Below are 19,121 nucleotides of genomic sequence, written 5' to 3'. Positions count from 1 at the left end.
TATTGTTTTCTCCCCCCTCTTCTCTCGCTAGACACCGAGACCGACGCCGCTGCTACCCAGTACGACTACGGTGTTGACGACCCCTCTCTCTTGCCAGAGCAACCAGGCAAGCCCCCCCCTTGATCACCAGATATCGCCTACTCTCCTCTATACTGCTTACATTAGAGTAGTGTAGCTTGTTACTGCTTTCCGTTAATCCTATTCCGATGCATAGCCTGTCATTGTTGCTCCAGCTGTTGATACCTTACCTGCAATCCTAAATGCTTAGTATAGGATGCTAGTTTACCATCAGTGGCCCTACATTCTTGTCTATCTGCCATGCTATACTATCGGGCCGTGATCACTTGGGAGGTGGTCACGGGTATATACTTATACATAATATATGATACTTGTGGTGATTAAAGTTGGGTCGGCTTGTAGGAGTACCCGCGAGTGATTCCGTTGTTGGGGGCTGAAGGGGCAGGTGGCTCCATCCCGGTAGAGGTGGGCCTGAGTTCCCGAAGTCCCCCGACGGTTACTTTGTGGCGGAGCGACAGGGCAGGTTGAGACCACCTAGGAGAGAGGTGGGCCTGGCCCTGGTCGGCGTCCGTGGTTATTTCAGAATAACACGCTTAACGAGATCTTGGTATTTGATCTGAGTCTAGCTACTGGCCTATACGCACTAACAATCTACGCGGGGACAGTTATGGGCACTCGACGTCGTGGTATCAGCCGAAGCCTTCGTGACGTCAGCGACTGAGCGGCGCGCGCCGGGTTGGACCGCATAACGCAACTTCCTTTGTAATGGAGGTTGCTAGGTCTGCTCACCGGCCGCGTACGCAACGTGCAGGTGTGCAATGGGCGATGGGCCCAGACCCCTGCGCAATAGGATTTAGACCGGCGTGCTGACCTCTCTGTTGTGCCTAGGTAGGGTTGCGACGTGTTGATCTTCCGAGGCCGGGCATGACCCAGGAAAGTGTGTCCGGCCAAATGGGATCGAGCATGTTGGGTTATGTGGTGCACCGCTGCAGGGAAGTTAATCTATTCGAATAGCCGTGTCCCTCGGTAAAAGGACGACCCGGAGTTGTACCTTGACCTTATGACAACTAGAATCAGATACTTAATAAAACACACCCTTCCAAGTGCCAGATACAACCGGTGATCGCTCTCTCACAGGGCGATGAGGGGAGGATCATCGGTTAGGATTATGCTATGTGATGCTACTTGGTGAACTTACCATCTACTCTCTTCTCCTGCTGCAAGATGGAGGTTACCAGAAGCGTAGTCTTCGAAAGGACTAGCTATCCCCCTCTTATTCCGGCATTCTGCAGTTCAGTCCACATATGATACCCTTATTCCATTTGATACCAATGCATACATATGTAGTGTAGCTCCTTGCTTGCGAGTACTTTGGATGAGTACTCACGGTTGCTTTTCTCCCCCTTTTCCCCTTTCCTATACCCGATTGCTGCGACCAGACGTTGGAGCCCAGGAGCCAGACGCCACCGTCGACGACGACTACTACTACTCGGGAGGTGCCTACTACTACGTGCAGCTCGATGACGACGACCAGGAGTAGTTTAGCAGGATCCCAGGCAGGAGGCATGCGCCTCTTTCAATCTGTATCATAGTTTGTGCTAGCCTTCTTAAGGCAAACTTGTTTAACTTATGTCTGTGCTCAGATATTGTTGCTTTCGCTGACTCGTCTATGATCGAGCTCTTGTATTCGAGCCTTCGAGGCCCCTGGCTTGTAATATGATGCTTGTATGACTTATTTTATTTGTAGAGTTGTGTTGTTATATCATCCGGTGAGTCCCTGATCTTGATCGTACACGTTTGCGTGTATGATTAGTGTACGATTGAATCGGGGGCGTCACAAGTTGGTATCAGAGCCGACTGCCTGTAGGAATCCCCCTTCGACACTCCTTGGCCGAAGTCGAGTCTAGTCATTGCAAAACTTTTACTAACATGGCTGTGCGGCTTACAGGCCCACGTCGCCATTGGGTGGTAGTAGGATCTTTTATTCCTCGACCTATACTCTGGGACTCTGACATCTCTTATATTTGGGTTAAATGAATTTACTAAAACTCTAACATTAGGTTCTCGTAAATACTTTCTCCCGGAGAGCCCCTTCAGTCCAGATGATCGCTGGCTGCACCAGAATATTTTGAAGATACTCTCTGATGTTTCCCCGAGACCCTTGTGCTCTTCGCCGTTGCACTTCCATACCACCGATAAATCCCTATGGAAAGCTACATACATTTGTCGTCCATAACTTCATTTCTAATTGTTGTTGTTATTACAAGATACCCTGAAATACTCCGGATATTCCGAGAATCCTTTGTGTCTTCTGCCTTGCGGCTCCTATTCCTCACGAATACATGTATGGATAATTTCTCGCACTTACCGAGTATCCACTCATCCCAGTTGATTCATGTATTTCACAAAGGTCTTCGAAATACTATTCGATCTTTCAAAAATCCTCAGTAGCTTATTGCTCTTGAAATTCTTTGCTTGCTTGCGTTATGGTTAATCCCATAAGTATAGTAATCTTATTGGCATTCTTAGACACCGTCATTTTGATCCTATTGATTCAACATGAGTGCGAATGCACGCAACCATCAGTTGATCCTTTTAAATTATCTTTCTGGCTCAGACGTCATTTTTGAACATGAGCTTGTTCTCGACCAATCTGTTTGCCGTCAATTGTGCCCTTAGGTCTATTGAACTTATCCACCCTTGATCAGAACGTCTGCTTCTGATCCTTCTATTTGAAAATCATAATTCCTTTGATATCTAAGCATCGAATCATTCAAGTGTTCTATAATCTGATGCCCTTGCATCCTTTCTTCAACTGATTGTGTGTCGATGCTCACATCAGCTCCGCTATGGACCGTCAGATCCTTTATTGGATTATTATTCGACAGTGTCCTCCTTATTCAATAACCTTGTGAGCCTTTCCTCGGATACATAATGCTTTTGGTAAATTGTATCCTCTGTTTTCTCAACCATGCTTTGTTTTCGAGCTGGTGGTATTTACGATTGAAGTTCGTGGTATATGTTCCTAAGAAGCCCCGATGGGTTGAACCAACGCCTTCCCTAATCTGTGTGAACCCGAAAGATTTCATGGGTCATACTTAGCTGGTATTGCACCAGGTAAAACTTTCAGCAACTAATGTCATTTTTGAAACATGAGAAGTGAATGGAAGGTTGTGCATTGAAGAAGTGGGAGTCGACCTTGAACTTTGTGTTCATGCCCATGGACACGATGTAGATCTTATCATTACAGCTTCTCTTAAATTAGTTATTCCCTCGGTATAAGTTCTTATATCTGGGATCCGGCCTTTTGCGGTCATGGTTACGACCATGTTCTCCTTTAAATTCCATTTCTCCGACAAGTTATAGTACTTGTCTTCTGCAGATCAATACATCTCTGCAACCTCTATGTTGACCTTCCTTTGAGTATACCCTCCAGTATCTCGAGAATATCAAAGAACTATGTTGCTTCCTATGAGTCTTCATCTAGTACTGCTTCTCATCGATTTCAGATTTCCCCCGGGTACTGACCTATTAGTCACTCGAGAACACCGATATGAGAACCTAGTCCGTAGTCTGATTCATTAGCTCTAAGTAATTTTCGTTGCTTATGAGTTTCGTAATCCTTCAATTCACTCCTAGCCCGATCGTCTATATCATTATTGTGCTAAATTTTAACTGTGCTACCCGGTCCTTCTTCCCGAAGCACAATTTTCGACGATGAGCTAAGCTTATGTCGATCTTCCTCATCATGTCTCTTCGCCTCGAACAGCAAACTTGGTTAGGATTTTGTGTCATACCCTTGGTTCCAATAACCTTTCGCTTCACCATTCATTGGACTCGCTGTCATCACCGATCGATTACATCTTCATGAAATCTCTCAACAATTGTGTCGTGATCATCATCGGCATTCTGAACTCTTCCAGGATGTCAATTGAGTTCATTATGAGAAATACCATCCTTGCCCTCGATGATTTGTGTTATCATCAACCACTTTATTGTCTTCCGTTCAACCCAAACTTGTTCGTGTTTCTAGCAACCCTATTTCTTTCAAGTTAATGGTCGATATTTCGTTCTTAGACTATTGGTTGTTGAATCACCTTTCTAACATTGATCATGCTACCTAAGACCATATTTTGGGTGCACTTTTCAACCAATGCTTAATTGTGTATGTTTTCCTCGAGCATACATCCTTATATCATTTGATCCGACAAATGTTATCTCCTTGTTCACATAATTGTGGAAATCCATCTTTTGGAAATCTCGATGAATTATCGCTGAGTTCATCAGCCACCTCCTCATTTTCTCCTTGATTTAATAGTGAACTCATGATTCGGAACTTGCTTTCATAGTTCATTTACCGAGAATCTTACATTGTCGTCTCGTCAATTTGTTCTGCACCTTTTCTTCTCAGGCATCCTGAGTCTGAGATATCCTGACACCAATCAGATCTGAAACTCGGTCGGATATGATGGCTTGAACATACTTCCAAGAGTATAATGTTGGTCTTTAGATGACCCGGTAAGGTGATATCATGCCTAGCGCACCTTGCCGGAGGACCTAGTGTTATAGTTTCCTTTACTACAAGGTTATCCATTCTACCATGAGGAAATTGTAAGACTTATTCTACAAATTGTTCCTGATGGATCCTTTGAGTATCCAAAGTCTGACCTTTGCTTGAATACCACGCCAACGCTATCTTGAAGCATGTCTGTGGTACTCCAATTTTCAACAAAGAACATTTGAATCCCAATGCTAAATGTTTCTCGCTCAATTATCCAAACACCATTGTATGGGTAATTTCCTGAAATTTCTCTCCCCTTTCCTAAAGGGTTTTCTACGTTATATCATGTCATGGATATCATGCTCTGTTTGTCCTTGGGAAGGATATACCCCTGAAATTTGTGTTTAAGCACATTTTCCTTTCCATTGTTCTGTTTAATATGAAGATCACATTTTCCTTTCCATTGTTTTGTTTAACCTTTCTGGTGATCTATATGATCTAACCAGTAATATTCTTCTGCTTATGTAAACACCTTGGTGTACAACCATGTCAGTAAGACCCTGTTGCTTTTGTTGATAGCATTCCGGTAACCACCGATGGACGAGAACTTTGCCTATTGGTCCGCCTCGTTCAACGAGCAGGAAAATGGTTCTCTTCATCCCTTGCCCTTGGTACCAATGGTTGTTGCCGACATAATCGATAGTCTATCCTCTGACATGCCTTGCTTACATGATCATGCAAGACGTCACCCCCTTCCTACTTTTAACCCACATGGTGGGCCCATAACCCACAGTTCCACAGGATCGAAACCTGACTCTCCTGTACACCCTGTTGTCAAAGTTATTCCTCGCGCTTGACTTCGTATGTAATTCACGGGCCACCTGCCTAGTGATCTATTCTGGTAGCAGACGCAATACTTATTCTCATTGCTCCGAACCCCTTTCACTTTCTGATTAGGCCATCGAACGATTGCCTGCCCATTGGAATCTTCTCATGTTACCTTTTTACTTTACTCTCGATATGTTCTTAAGTATCTATTTGAGAATTACTTTCTACCACATTTCGTGAATTATCTGCCGGATAGTCAACCTTGTAAGGTCCGTTCTTCCGAAGTTACCCCTTGTCCTTTCGTAAGTACGATGGAGTTCCTGAAGAAAGGACACCGACTTCATCATGATGACCTGAAGAAGAGAAATGAAGACATCAATGTATTGGACTCGCCTCTTCGAGAAGAGCAAGCCAGGATGAGAAGACCCGCTAGATTCGAACCCAATCCTCCCCACTTTTACTACCTCTTAAATCTCGGGGCGAGATTTCTTATAGTGGAGGAGAATTGTGACGTCCTGATAATTAAGCTACAGTAATCCCCTGCTAATGATGCGAGGTCACCATCATTACTGTTGCTAATCTCACTCGAGTCAAAGCCAGTTCATATTCAAATTTAAATCAAAGTAAAAATTTAAAGTTTTTACAATTCAAAACTAAAAAGTACAAACTATGACAAATAATTCATAAGTAATATTGGTGGATAAATCATCTTTTTGTAAATTACTTAAACACACTAAAGCAATTAAATCAGAGGCTTAAACTATTATTTAAATACCTTTTTAATAGTAAAATATTATAACTAATTTAATTTAAGTTGCCAAACTTTTGTGGCAGTGACATATTTTACAAAACTAATTATAGTGAAATATTTATAATTTATAAAACTAAAGTAAATAGAAACAAAAAAAGGAGAACATAAAATAAAATAAAAAGGGAAAAGAAAACAGAGCGCACTGTTGGACTGGGCTCTAGGCGCACACAGTGCAGCCCAGCCCAACAACCGCAGCTTTTCTTCCCCCCTCCGGCTATAGGAGAAGGCCGCAGCGCCATGGCCGCAAGCGCTCAACCCCGCGCACCACTACACCACCGAGGAGATAAGGGCGGGCCCCCTCGACCTCGTCATCCCCCCCAGAGATCTTTTCCTCCTCGCCCACTACCTCTCCCCTCATCTTGTCCGCCCCTCCACCGAGTGTTGTCGCCGTCGCAGCACCTCCGTTGGCGTGGCCAACGGCCACCATTCGTCGTCCTCTGGAGCCCAAGAGGACCGACGTCCTCGTCTTCGACACCTACACTGCTGGATCGGGGCCGGGAGACCACCTCAGCAACTCCCGCATCGACTCCTTCCCCCACGGCCACGGAACCATCGCCGTCGATCTCCACCACCGGTGACTCCCCGCGGATCCGAGCACGCCCACGAGCTCCCTCGCAGTGAGCTGCGTCCACCCCCCCCCCCTCTTTCCTTCCTCTGTCTCCCCCCGTAGCCATCGTCCGTGTGCACCGCTCGCGCTCACCAACCGCACCATCCCCGCGCCCAGGCGCTCGCCCTCGCATGCCCCGTCGCGGCCAGCCCCCGGTGAGCTCGCACTCACCCGCGCTCCGGATTCTCCGGCCGCGCCTTCTCCTGCTACTGCTGCCCACCACTACCTCCGGTGCCTCCCACTGCCGTCGTTGCCGCCTTTTGCTGTCGCGGTCGCGCTCACCGCTGCTAGCCATGGCCGCCTCACCGCCGCTGCTCCCGCGCATCCTCGTCTCGCGTGGCCGCCGCCTACGCCTTAGCCGCCTTCGCCTGCAGCCGCCCCGCAGCTGCCTCTGCCCGCCGTGCCCATTCAGGCCGCCGCTCGCCTCGACGCCGGCACCACAGCAGACCGCCCCCGCACCTACTGCAACCACCATCCATTGCGCCGCGCCAAGGGCTTTCAGGCGGCCCTAGTCACGCGCCCGGCCGACGCCGGAGTTGGCCGGATGGTCGTCATCGCCGTTCCTTGTTAACCCAGGCGATTAGCCGCCTTAACCTGCTGACGAGGCATCATTTGCCACTAACTAAAAACCCCTAAACTGCCACTGACCCGTGGGCCCAAGGCCATTAACTTAGTTTAAATATAAACTAATTTAAGTACCCACCTCTAAATATCTTTTTTTAAAAGAAAATGTTAAAACTGTGAGAATGACAACTGGGCCCCACTACCCTGGTTTGACCAGTCAACAGTTGACTAGTCAACTACTGACTGGACATTTGACTGGGTCAACCTAGTCCCCTGGCCCCACATGTCATTTACTGTGGCTAGCCCTTAGTGGGTATAAAAAGTATATCCTGTTTTAATTCAAATTAATAAATAATTTTAGAAAAACTTTAAAACTTTGAAAAATCATATATTTTAAACCGTAGCTCGGATGGAAAAACTTTGTACATGAAAGTTGCTCAGAACGACGAGACGAATCCGGATACGCAGCCCGTTCGTCCGCCACGCATCCCTAGCATAGAAAACATGCAACTTTCCCCCTCTGGTTCGCCTGTCCGAAAACGCGAAACACCGGGGATAATTTCCCGGATGTTTCCCCCCTTCACCGGTACCACCTCGTACCGTGTTAGGGCACACCTAGCTTTACGCTTTGTCATGTCATGCATCATCATGCATTTGTTTGCATTATATTTATTGTTTTCTCCCCCCTCTTCTCTTGCTAGACACCGAGACCGACGCCGCTGCTACCCAGTACGACTATGGTGTTGACGACCCCTCTCTCTTGCTAGAGCAACCAGGCAAGCCCCCCCCCCTTGATCACCAAATATCGCCTACTCTCCTCTATACTGCTTACATTAGAGTAGTGTAGCTTGTTACTGCTTTCCGTTAATCCTATTCCGATGCATAGCCTGTCATTGTTGCTCCAGCCGTTGATACCTTACCTGCAATCCTAAATGCTTAGTATAGGATGCTAGTTTACCATCAGTGGCCCTACATTCTTGTCTGTCTGCCATGCTATACTATCGGGCCGTGATCACTTGGGAGGTGGTCACGGGTATATACTTATACATAATATATGATACTTGTGGTGATTAAAGTCGGGTCAGCTCGTAGGAGTACCCGCGAGTGATTCCGATGTTGGGGGCTGAAGGGGCAGGTGGCTCCATCCCGGTAGAGGTGGGCCTGAGTTCCCGAAGGCCCCCGACGGTTACTTTGTGGCGGAGCGATAGGGTAGGTTGAGACCACCTAGGAGAGAGGTGGGCCTGGCCCTGGTTGGCGTCCGTGGTTATTTCAGAATAACAAGCTTAACAAGATCTTGGTATTTGATCTGAGTCTGGCTACTGGCCTATACGCACTAACCATCTACGCGGGGACAGTTATGGGCACTCGACGTCTTGGTATCAGTCGAAGCCTTCGTGACGTCAGCGACTGAGCGGCGCGTGCCGGGTTGGACCGCGTAACGCAACTTCCTTTGTAATGGAGGTTGCTAGGTCTGCTCACCGGCTGCGTAAGCAACGTGCAGGTGTGCAATGGGCGATGGGCCCAGACCCCTGCGCCATAGGATTTAGACCGGCGTGCTGACCTCTCTGTTGTGCCTAGGTAGGGCTGCGACGTGTTGATCTTGCGAGGCCGGGCATGACCCAGGAAAGTGTGTCCAGCCAAATGGGATCGAGCGTGTTGGGTTATGTGGTGCACCGCTGCAGGGAAGTTAATCTATTCGAATAGCCATGTCCCTCGGTAAAAGGACGACCCGGAGTTCTACCTTGACCTTATGACAACTAGAACCAGATACTTAATAAAACACACCCTTCCAAGTGCCAGATACAACCGGTGATCGCTCTCTCATAGGGCGATGAGGGGAGGATCATCGGTTAGGATTATGCTATGCGATGCTACTTGGTGAACTTACCATCCACTCTCTTCTCCTGCTGCAAGATGGAGGTTACCAGAAGCGTAGTCTTCGAAAGGACTAGCTATCCCCCTCTTATTCCGGCATTCTGCAGTTCAGTCCACATATGATATCCTTATTCCATTTGATACCAATGCATACATATGTAGTGTAGCTCCTTGCTTGCGAGTACTTTGGATGAGTACTCATGGTTGCTTTTCTCCCCCTTTTCCCCTTTCCTATACCCGATTGCTGCGACCAGACGTTGGAGCCCAGGAGTTAGACGCCACCGTCGACGACGACTACTACTACTCGGGAGGTGCCTACTACTACGTGCAGCCCGCTGACGATGACTAGGAGTAGTTTAGGAGGATCCCAGGCAGGAGGCATGCGCCTCTTTCGATCTGTATCACAGTTTGTGCTAGCCTTCTTAAGGCAAACTTGTTTAACTTATGTCTGTACTCAGATATTGTTGCTTCCGCTGACTCGTCTATGATCGAGCTCTTGTATTCGAGCCTTCGAGGCCCTTGGCTTGTAATATGATGCTTGTATGATTTATTTTATTTGTAGAGTTGTGTTGTGATATCTTCCCGTGAGTCCCTGATCTTGATCGTACATGTTTGCGTGTATGATTAGTGTACGATTGAATCGGGGGCGTCACAGTATGGGCCTCCACTAACGTAAGGAGGTATTAGACCTCCATCATGTTGCCTTCTTCAATTTCCGTTACTCTCTTAGTTCTCTCCTTGGCACCTCCCCATTTTGTTCCTATCGCTACCCCACCATATTCTTCTCATTAACTGCTGGAATCTTGCTAGTAGGCTTTTGGCCCAAAGCCCAACTAAAATTCTGAAATTCTCTTGGCCCATTCATGCACATATGTGAGTGGAGTGAGTGAGACTAGAGTTTAGTCCCACCATGGAAGTTGAGAGAGACTTGCACCTCTTTATAAGGTGAGCTCTTCTACCACTTGTATGAGCATGAGAAGAGGAGACCTACACGCGCGCTCCTCCTCCTCGCTCGCCTCGCCACACCTCACCTCGTCATGACGCGACGCGACACAACGCAACGCGGGTTGCGGGATTGAGCCGAGCCGAGGACATAGCTATGCACGTTGTCTATTTTTTTGCTGCTCTGGAAAATTAATGGCCATTGACTAATAATTAACGGACGCGTTAATTACTGAACCGTTTTCGATTCTTTTGGATCATGACTCGGGCGTGGGGTTTACTCACGCGACCTACCAGGCCCACACTATATAGTCAGGCAGACGTCTACCCCCGCTGCTGCTTCATATGGTTTAGCATCACCGTTCCAGATCATTGTGCCGCCAAGCAATTCTTCTCCATCCCTCCTTTCGGCGTGCACCGGAAGAAGTGACAGCAGGCCTCCGGAACCCCGCCTCTCATGATCCTGTGCGAGAGAGGGGCGATCAGGTTTTTGGGGAGCGCTCTCGCGTGACTGCTGGCAGCGACGACTTCGCGAACAACGACTTCTTCTCCTGACCTCGGCAACCTCATCCTCGATGACATTGGCGACAATCTATCCTTCCTGTTTGATATCGTGGTAGAATTCATGTTTCTAGTGTGTGCCCTAGATGTGATCTGTTCATCTACTATGCTATTTTGCATGATTAGTTTAATCTCTGCTATTGCAGTCATGATTTATCTTTTGTTTATTCGGATTAAATCTCGTAGGAATTTGCTCATATTTCCAACAATCCAAAAACCTGATTATAGGAAATTTACTCCGAGTGGTTTTGTTGCCCATCTGTAGCCGCCTGCCTTTAAGGGGGTGCAATATAAGAGGTGGCGCACGAGATCAGTCTACTAGTTTCAGACCATGGGTTGCTATGACGCCACTAAGGGCAAGCCTGAGGGCGATCTTAATCCAACACAGCTAGAAGCTTTTTAGAAGATCGATACTTTCTTTAAAGGCGCTCTTCTGAGTATTCTTGATGATTCCATTGTGGATTCATATATGTCGTTTGACAACGGCAAGGACATGTGGGCTGCGCTCGAGGCCAAGTTTGGTGCCTCGGAATGTGTCAGCGAGTTGTACATCATGGAGCAATTCTATGACTACAAGATGACTGATGAGCGTTCTGTCGTACAACAAGCTCATGAGATACAGTCGCTCGCAAAGGAACTTGAGTACTTTAAGTGTGTGTTGCCGGAGGCATCATTGCCAAGCTTCCACCTTCGTGGAACAATTTTGCTACTTCTCTGAAACACAAGAGACAAGAGTTTTCCATTGCGGGTCTCATTGGTACTCTTGATGTTGAAGAGAAGGCGAGAGAAAAGGACACACGTGCTCGAGTTGTTAAGGGAGCTTTTAGTGTCCACATGGTACAGAAGAAGAACTTCCAGCCCAAGAAGTTCAAAAACAACAAGAACAAAAACTCACGGCAACAGCAAGTTTGATACAAAGAACAAGCCGTCACATTCTACCAACTTCAAGAAGAATTCTCATAAGAAAGGGAAGGGACTTTGCCATGTCTGTGGTGATCCTAATCACTAGGCTCCAAAGTGTCCTAACCGCTTTGAGGAGCGTGAACATGAGAACAGCGGCAAGTCTGCTAATGTTGTCATCGGTGATACTGATATGAAGGAATCTGGGTACAATATTCTTCCTACCATCCTTTTGGTATTTCAATCTCCTGATTGGTTAATTGACACTGGTGCCAATGTACATGTTTGTGCTGATGCCTCTATATTTTATTCTTACCAGGTCACAGGGACCTCTCCCATGCTGATGGGAAACGGGTTACATGCCATCGTTTGAGGTGTCGGTATAGTCGATCTGAAGTTTACTTCGGGGAAGACCGTGCGTCTGAAGAACGTTCATCATGTGCCGTCCATCAATTAAAATCTCGTTAGCGGTTCCCATTTATGTCAAGATGGTTTTAAGTTGGTTTTTGAATCCAATAAAGTTTTAATTTCTAAGTATGGACAATTTTTTGGAAAAGGCTATTAGAGCGGAGGCTTGTTCCGCCTATCTTTGTCAGATATTTGCACTAAAGTTATTAATAATGTTTGCCACAATAGTGAGTCTAATATTTGGCATTCACGACTTTGTCACATTAACTTTGGTTGCATGACGTGGCTAGCCAATATGGATTTAATTCCGAAAATCTCTACTGTCAAAGGCTCTAAGTGCCAAGTATGTGTGCAAGCTAAGCAACCTCGCAAGTCCCATAAGACTGTAGAGGCAAGAGACTTGGCGCCACTAGAGCTTATACATTCTGATCTTTGTGAGATGAATGGCGTGTTGACAAAAGGTGGAAAGAGATACTTCATGACGTTGATTGATGACTCCACTAGATATTGTTATGTGTATCTTCTGAAATCAAAAGACGAGGCTTTAACTTTCTTCAAAAACTATAAAGCTGAGGCAGAGAACCAACTTGATCAAAAAATTAAATGGCTTCGGTCCGATCGTGGTGGAGAGTATTTTTCCAATGAATTTGATCTGTTTTGTGCGGAACATGGTATAATCCATGAGAGGATGCCTCCCTACTCACCTCAGTCAAATGGGGTAGCCGGAAAAAAGAACCGAACTCTAACTGATATGGTTAACACCATGTTAGACACATCGGGTCTCTCCAAGGAATGGTGGGGGAGGCGCTAATGACTGTGTGTCATGTCCTAAACCGAGTTCCCACAAAGCATAAGACCATGACTCCATTTGAGGAATGGGAAAGGAAAAGATTGAAACTCTCTTACCTACGTACTTGGGGTTGTTTGGCGAAAGTCAATATACCAATTCCCAAGAAGCGCAAGCTTGGACCAAAAACCGTGGATTGTGTTCTTCTGGGCTATGCTTTTCTTAGCATTGGTTATAGATTTTTGATAATAAAATTTGAGGTATCCGACATGCATGTTGGTACGATTATGGAGTCGAATGATGCAACTTTCTTTGAGGACATATTTTCTATGAAGGATATGTCGATTTCATCAAATCAGGAGATACCTACTCCATCTAGTGAAGAATTCGCTGTAATTCCTGAACCCACCATTGCGATGGAACACGTTGAGAATCCTGTTGAGGGTGACAATGGAACTCCTGTGAGGAGTAAGAGACAGATGACTGCAAAGTCTTTTGGTGATGATTTGTGCACCTCGTGGATGACACACCCAGGACTATTTCAGAAGCCTATGCATCTCCTGATGCTGACTACTGGAAGGAAGCTATTAGTAGCAAGATGGATTCCATCTTAGCTAACGGAACCTGGGAGATCACTGACCATCCTTATGGATGCAAACCTGTAGGATGTAAGTGGGTGTTCAAGAAGAAGCTTAGACCTAATGGTACAATTGAAAAGTACAAGGCACGGCTTGTGGCTAAGGGTTATACCCAGAAAGAAGGTGAAGACTTCTTTGATACTTACTCACCCATGGCTAGACAGTCCACAATTCGGGTGCTACTATCACTGGCTGCCTCACATGGTCTTCTCGTTCATCAAATGGACGTTAAGACGGCTTTCCTCAATGGAGAGTTGAAGGAGGAAATTTACATGGATCAGCCAGATGGTTTTGTAGTAACTAGTCAGGAAGGAAAGGATTGTAAGTTATTAAAGTATTTATGCCTTAAAAAAGCTCCTAAGGAGTGTCATGAGAAGTTCGAAAGAACATTAACTGCTGCCGGCTTTGTAGTAAACGATGGTGACAAGTGTGTGTACTATCACTATGGTGGGGGCAAAGGAGTTATTCTTTGTCTGTATGTCGACGACATACTAATATTTGGAACCAAACTTGATTTAATCAAGGAGGTTAAGGATTTCTTATCTCGTTGCTTTGAGATGAAGAATCTAGGAGCAGCTGATGTTATCTTAAATATCAAGCTGTTGAGAGATGAGAATGGTGGGATCCCACTGCTTCAGTCTCATTATGTGGAAAAGATCTTGAGTCGTTTTGGGTATAGCGACTGCACACCTTCTCCAACTCCATATGATGCTAGTATGTTGCTTCGAAAGAATCGATGGATTGCTAGAGATCAATTGAGGTATTCTCAGATTATTGGCTCGCTTATGTATTTGGTGAGTGCCACGAGGCCTAACATCTCTTTTGTTGTGAGCAAGCTAAGTCGGTTTGTGTCAAAACCGGGAGATGGTCATTGGCATGCACTTAAGAGAGTTATGCGCTATTTGAAAGGAATCACGAGCTATGGGATTCACTACACCAGGTATCCAAGGGTACTAGAGGGTTATAGTGACTCAAACTGGATATCTGATGCTGATGAGATTAAGGCCACAAGTGGTTATGTTTTTACACTTGGTGGTGACGCTGTTTTCTGGAAGTCTTGCAAGCACACCATCTTAACAAGGTCAACTATGGAAGGAGAACTCACAACTCTAGACACTGCCACTATTGAAGAAGAGTGGCTTCGTGAGCTCTTGATGGACTTACCTATGGTTGAAAAACCAATACCCCATATCCTGATGAACTGTGATAATCAAACTGTGATCGTCAAGATAAACAGTTCTAAGGACAATATGAAGTCCTCAAGGCATGTGAAGAGAAGACTAAAATCTATCAGAAAATTGAGGAACTCTGGAGTTATTACGTTGGATTATATTCACATAGAAAAACTTGGCAGATCCCTTCACAAAGGGTTTATCACATAATGTGATAAATAATGCATCGATGGAGATGGGTTTGAGACCCACCGCATGAGTTGTCCATAATGGTAACCCACTCTATGTGATCGGAGATCCCGTGAAGTACAAGTGGGAGACAAGCTATTGGTTAGTTGGGAGGAGAGTATCCTTATATTAATTATCCCACTCCATGAAGATGCAATACTCTCCTGATCTGCATGGCTGGTTGATACTTATCTTAATGTGTTCCAAGTGGCTAATTCAGGTAAGCAGAGATGTTGTCCTGCAGAGCATCCCTTGAGAAACACACCTATATGAATTTGCCTGTTAACGTCGCAGTCTGTGAGAATTGGGTGTTCTCTAATAAATTCATGAAAGGCCCTGGAGTACGACGTATATGCTCCACCCGCGCAGAAGCCTTACAGCAGCCCAATATCGGTCAAGAATTTGTGTGAAACTAGTTTCGCAGAAAACTTGTAGTTCAAGGCATAGTCCACTATTCAAGTTGTGATCTAGTGTAGCATAAAACTCGAAGTGAAAGTTCAACCTCACAGTCTCCACTAAGAACCGGTATATAAACAATGTTTTGGAACTGAATGATGAGATATGCCAATGAGACTTTGTGGGAGATTGTTGGAATTTTGCTAGTAGGCCTTTGGGCCAAAGCCCAACTAAAATTCTGAAATTCTCTTGACCCATTCATGCACATATGTGAGTGGAGTGAGTGAGACTAGAGTTTAGTCCCACCAAGGAAGTTGAGAGAGACTTGCACCTCTTTATAAGGTGAGCTCTTCCACCACTTGTATGAGCATGAGAAGAGGAGACCTACACGCGCGCTCCTCCTTCTCGCTCGCCTCGCCATGCCACGCCTCGCCTCGCCTCGTCCTGACGCGCCGCGGGATTGAGCCAAGCCGAGAACAGAGCTATGCACATTGTCTATATTTTTGCTGCTCGGGAAAATTAATGAGCCACTAATTAATAATTAATGGACGCGTTAATTACTGAACCGTTTCCTATTCTTTTGGATCGTGACTCGGCCGTGGGATTTACTCACACGACCTACCCGGCCCGCACTACATAGTCAGACAGACGTCTACCCTAGCCGCCGCCGCTTTGTATGATTTCGCATCACCGTTCCAGATCATTGCGCCACCAAGCAAGTCTTATCCATCCCTCCTTTCGCCGTGCACCGGGAGAAGGGACAGTAGGCCTCCGGAACCCCGCCTCTTGTGATCCTGTAAGGGAGAGGGGCGATCATGTTTTTGGGGAGCGCTCTCGCGCGACTGCTGGCAGCGACGACTTTGCGAACGATGACTTCTTCCCCGACCTCGGCAACCTCATCCTTGACGACACAGGCGACAACGTCAACGCCGACGGTGTTGCTCCCACTCCACCGTATGCGATTCTATCCTTCCTGTTCGAGATCGTGGTAGAATTCATGTTTCTAGTGTGTGCCCTAGATGTGGTATGTTCATCTACTATGCTAGTTCGCATGATTAGTTTAATCTCTGCTATTGTAGTCATGATTTATCTTCTGTTTATTTGGATTAGATCTTGTAGTAATTTGCTCATATGTACAACATTAACGTATTTCCTTCATTGTTCCTCTGGCGTGCGTGCTTCACCCCGTGACCGATGATGCAAAACGTAGGCGCCGCGACTGGGGGGCATCACGCCCCTAGCACGCGGTTTGCACCGGTGCGTCCCCGGGAGGTGATTTTTAACGCCTCCTGAGGGGCCAACGGCTGGAGATGCTCTTAAACGCCAGGCCATGAGTAAGCCCCTTTCAAGCCCCTGCCCCTCCCCCGATGTATTTGTTGCCCTCGCGTGTAGTCTCCGGAATTCACGAGTTAGCTTTCACCTTCGGTGTGTCCTTTTTATCTTCTTTATCTTTTCTTACTCTTCTACTTCGTTGCGCTTGCCCAACATGAGAGGCCAGGGAACATTCGCTCCATATAGCATAAGATAGGAAGGCGAACGTTCATCCTTCACTTTCCCATATTCATCTGATGTAGCTGTCCCTCGGCTGGTCCCTCGTCACTTGTCGCCTTGTCGGTGTAACCATCAAGCTACTTGTTGACCTTTGTAGGTTCTTTTTCCATTCTGTTTTCTGAAATGATCTTTGTAGGGTTGTTACAGCATGCATGTGAGTTTTCTACTGAACAAAGAGGCTACGTGCCAAACATTGACTAGACTAAGACTAGACATGTTTGGGAGTATCTGATGGAGCATGTGGCATGTCTTTCCATCTGGAGTACACATCCTTTTCTCCCGCAAGAAAAGAAAAAAAGCAACGTTTCTATTTATCCCGAAAATAATACTCCTGTACTAATAATAAACTCAGTGTCTTCATGCAAGAAATTGAAACGTGAAGCAAATCAGTACAGCTCACGAATTATTCGGTGTAATGATTGCAGCGATTAATTACCTGACAGTGCAACCATGTCGGTTACACTGAGCCCTTTCCTGGAGAAGTTGCCGACGAGATCAGTGAGGTCGGAGGTTGGCGGAGGGAGGTCCCTGTTTGCCTTCGAGAGGCTCACGCTGGTGGAGTCCCTTCTCCCCAACGGAACCGTATATGAAGGCCCTCCTAGCTGCGAAATGAAATCAATACTTAGAATTCGGGCATCCATCTAAAGTTTAACCAGGAGTGTCTCAACCGGCCGGCTAGGCTAGCATATAGGAGTATTTCGTACGGCGACGATGGAGTCTCGGGCAGCGACGGCGAGGATGTCGGCACAAGAGACGGTCTGTGCACAGACGGCCTCGACATGCGCCTTGATCCTGTCGATGACGTCGAGTCCCCTGAGGCCTTGTTTGGTGGAGGAGGTTTGGGGAGGTTTGGAGGGGAATATCTTCGCAGGGTTCAAAATCCTCAGAAATTCTTGTCAGCCCATTTGACATGTAGGGATTGAGAAAACCAATCCTCTCCATTCCCCACGAATCCCCCTCAATCCATGTGGTACAGAAAACCCCTCAGACCTTGTTTGGTGGAGGAGGTTTGGAGGGGAATATCCTCGCAGGGTTCAAAATCCCCAGAAATCCTTGTCAGCCCATTTGGCACGTAGGGATTGAGCAGGCCAATCCTCTCCGATCCCCACGAATCCCCCTCAATCCATGTGGTACAGAAAACCCCCCAAGGCACCCAGGGAACTGAACGCTTGCTATGCTGCTTCTGTTGTAGGAGGTTTAACCTAATAGAGGGGTTTATGAGGGGGAGGAATTAGTGGGGAATTGAGGGGATTGAGTGGAAGAGAGGGATTAACCAAATCCTCTCAGGTCCCCCTCCACCCCGGGGCTGTAAAACCTCCCCTATCAAACGAGGCCTCAAGGCACTCATGAAACTGGACGCTTGCTTTGCTGCTGCTGTTGTAGGAGGTTTAACCAAATAGAGGGGTTTATGAGGGAGGAGGGATTAGTGGGGAATTGAGAGGATTGGGTGAAAGAGAGGGATTAACCAAATTTCCTCAGACCCCCCTTCACTCCGGGGCTGCAAAACCTCCCCTATCAAATGAGACCTGATGGAGTTGACCTTGGGGAACACGGTCTGCTCACCAGTGAAGTTGGCGGTGTCGGCAAGCAGCACCGACGCGTTGCATCCCTGTAATCTAATCAACATGATACCATCAGTATGGATGTTACAAAATAGATGCACGTCACATTCACACCAGTATGGATCCCATCCAGCTGCAACCTAGACGGTGCTACAAGTCATGTACTGGTTTGAACATGTTACTATGCAGAAGTAATTACTACTAGTATACATGCAAGTGTGCAACTCACGTAACATCTGCAAGAGATAAGATTCTGAATCACTAAATAGCTAGGGTTACGGGCAGAAGGTGCAATATCAGGTGCACGCATTGACGCATCATGAGCGAGGGGAGAGGTGACTTGCTTGGACAAAGTAGTCGTGGAAGTGAAGCCTCAGCAGGGAGGGCCCATGCGGGGCTCCTTGCTCACCGCCGCCGTCACGCCGCTCTTGATCGTCGCCAATGCGCTCGGGCAGGATGCATCATAGAATGTTACCGACAGCTGTGCCGACGCCGCCGCGGCCAGGCCAAGAAGCAGGTGTCGTGGATCTAAGACTGACATTAGAATGGGGGTAGGTATGAGGAGGCAAGATCTTAGCTATGGAGTAGTTGTACACACGAGTTTTACGAGTTCAGGCCCTTCTCGGAGGAAGTAACAGCCCTACGTCTCGGTGCCCTGAGGCGGTCGACTGGATTATACGTGTGTGCGTGTTTACAAAAGTGCGAAACCTTGTCCCAGAGGAGGGGGTGGCTTATATAGAGTGCGCCAGGACCCCAGCTCCCCTCCGTTACA

The 19,121-nt window shown here is 46.8% G+C and overlaps 1 pseudogene; it reads right to left on the bottom strand.

Annotated features, from left to right (window-relative positions):
- Positions 1-16,985: 16,985 nt before the first annotated feature.
- Positions 16,986-18,890, bottom strand: LOC125554767 (annotated as a pseudogene).
- Positions 18,891-19,121: the final 231 nt, after the last annotated feature.

This window comes from Triticum urartu, chromosome 4 (genome assembly GCF_003073215.2).
Source record: "Triticum urartu cultivar G1812 chromosome 4, Tu2.1, whole genome shotgun sequence".
Lineage (NCBI taxonomy): Eukaryota > Viridiplantae > Streptophyta > Magnoliopsida > Poales > Poaceae > Triticum > Triticum urartu.
This window is presented reverse-complemented; position numbering and strand designations above follow the sequence as displayed.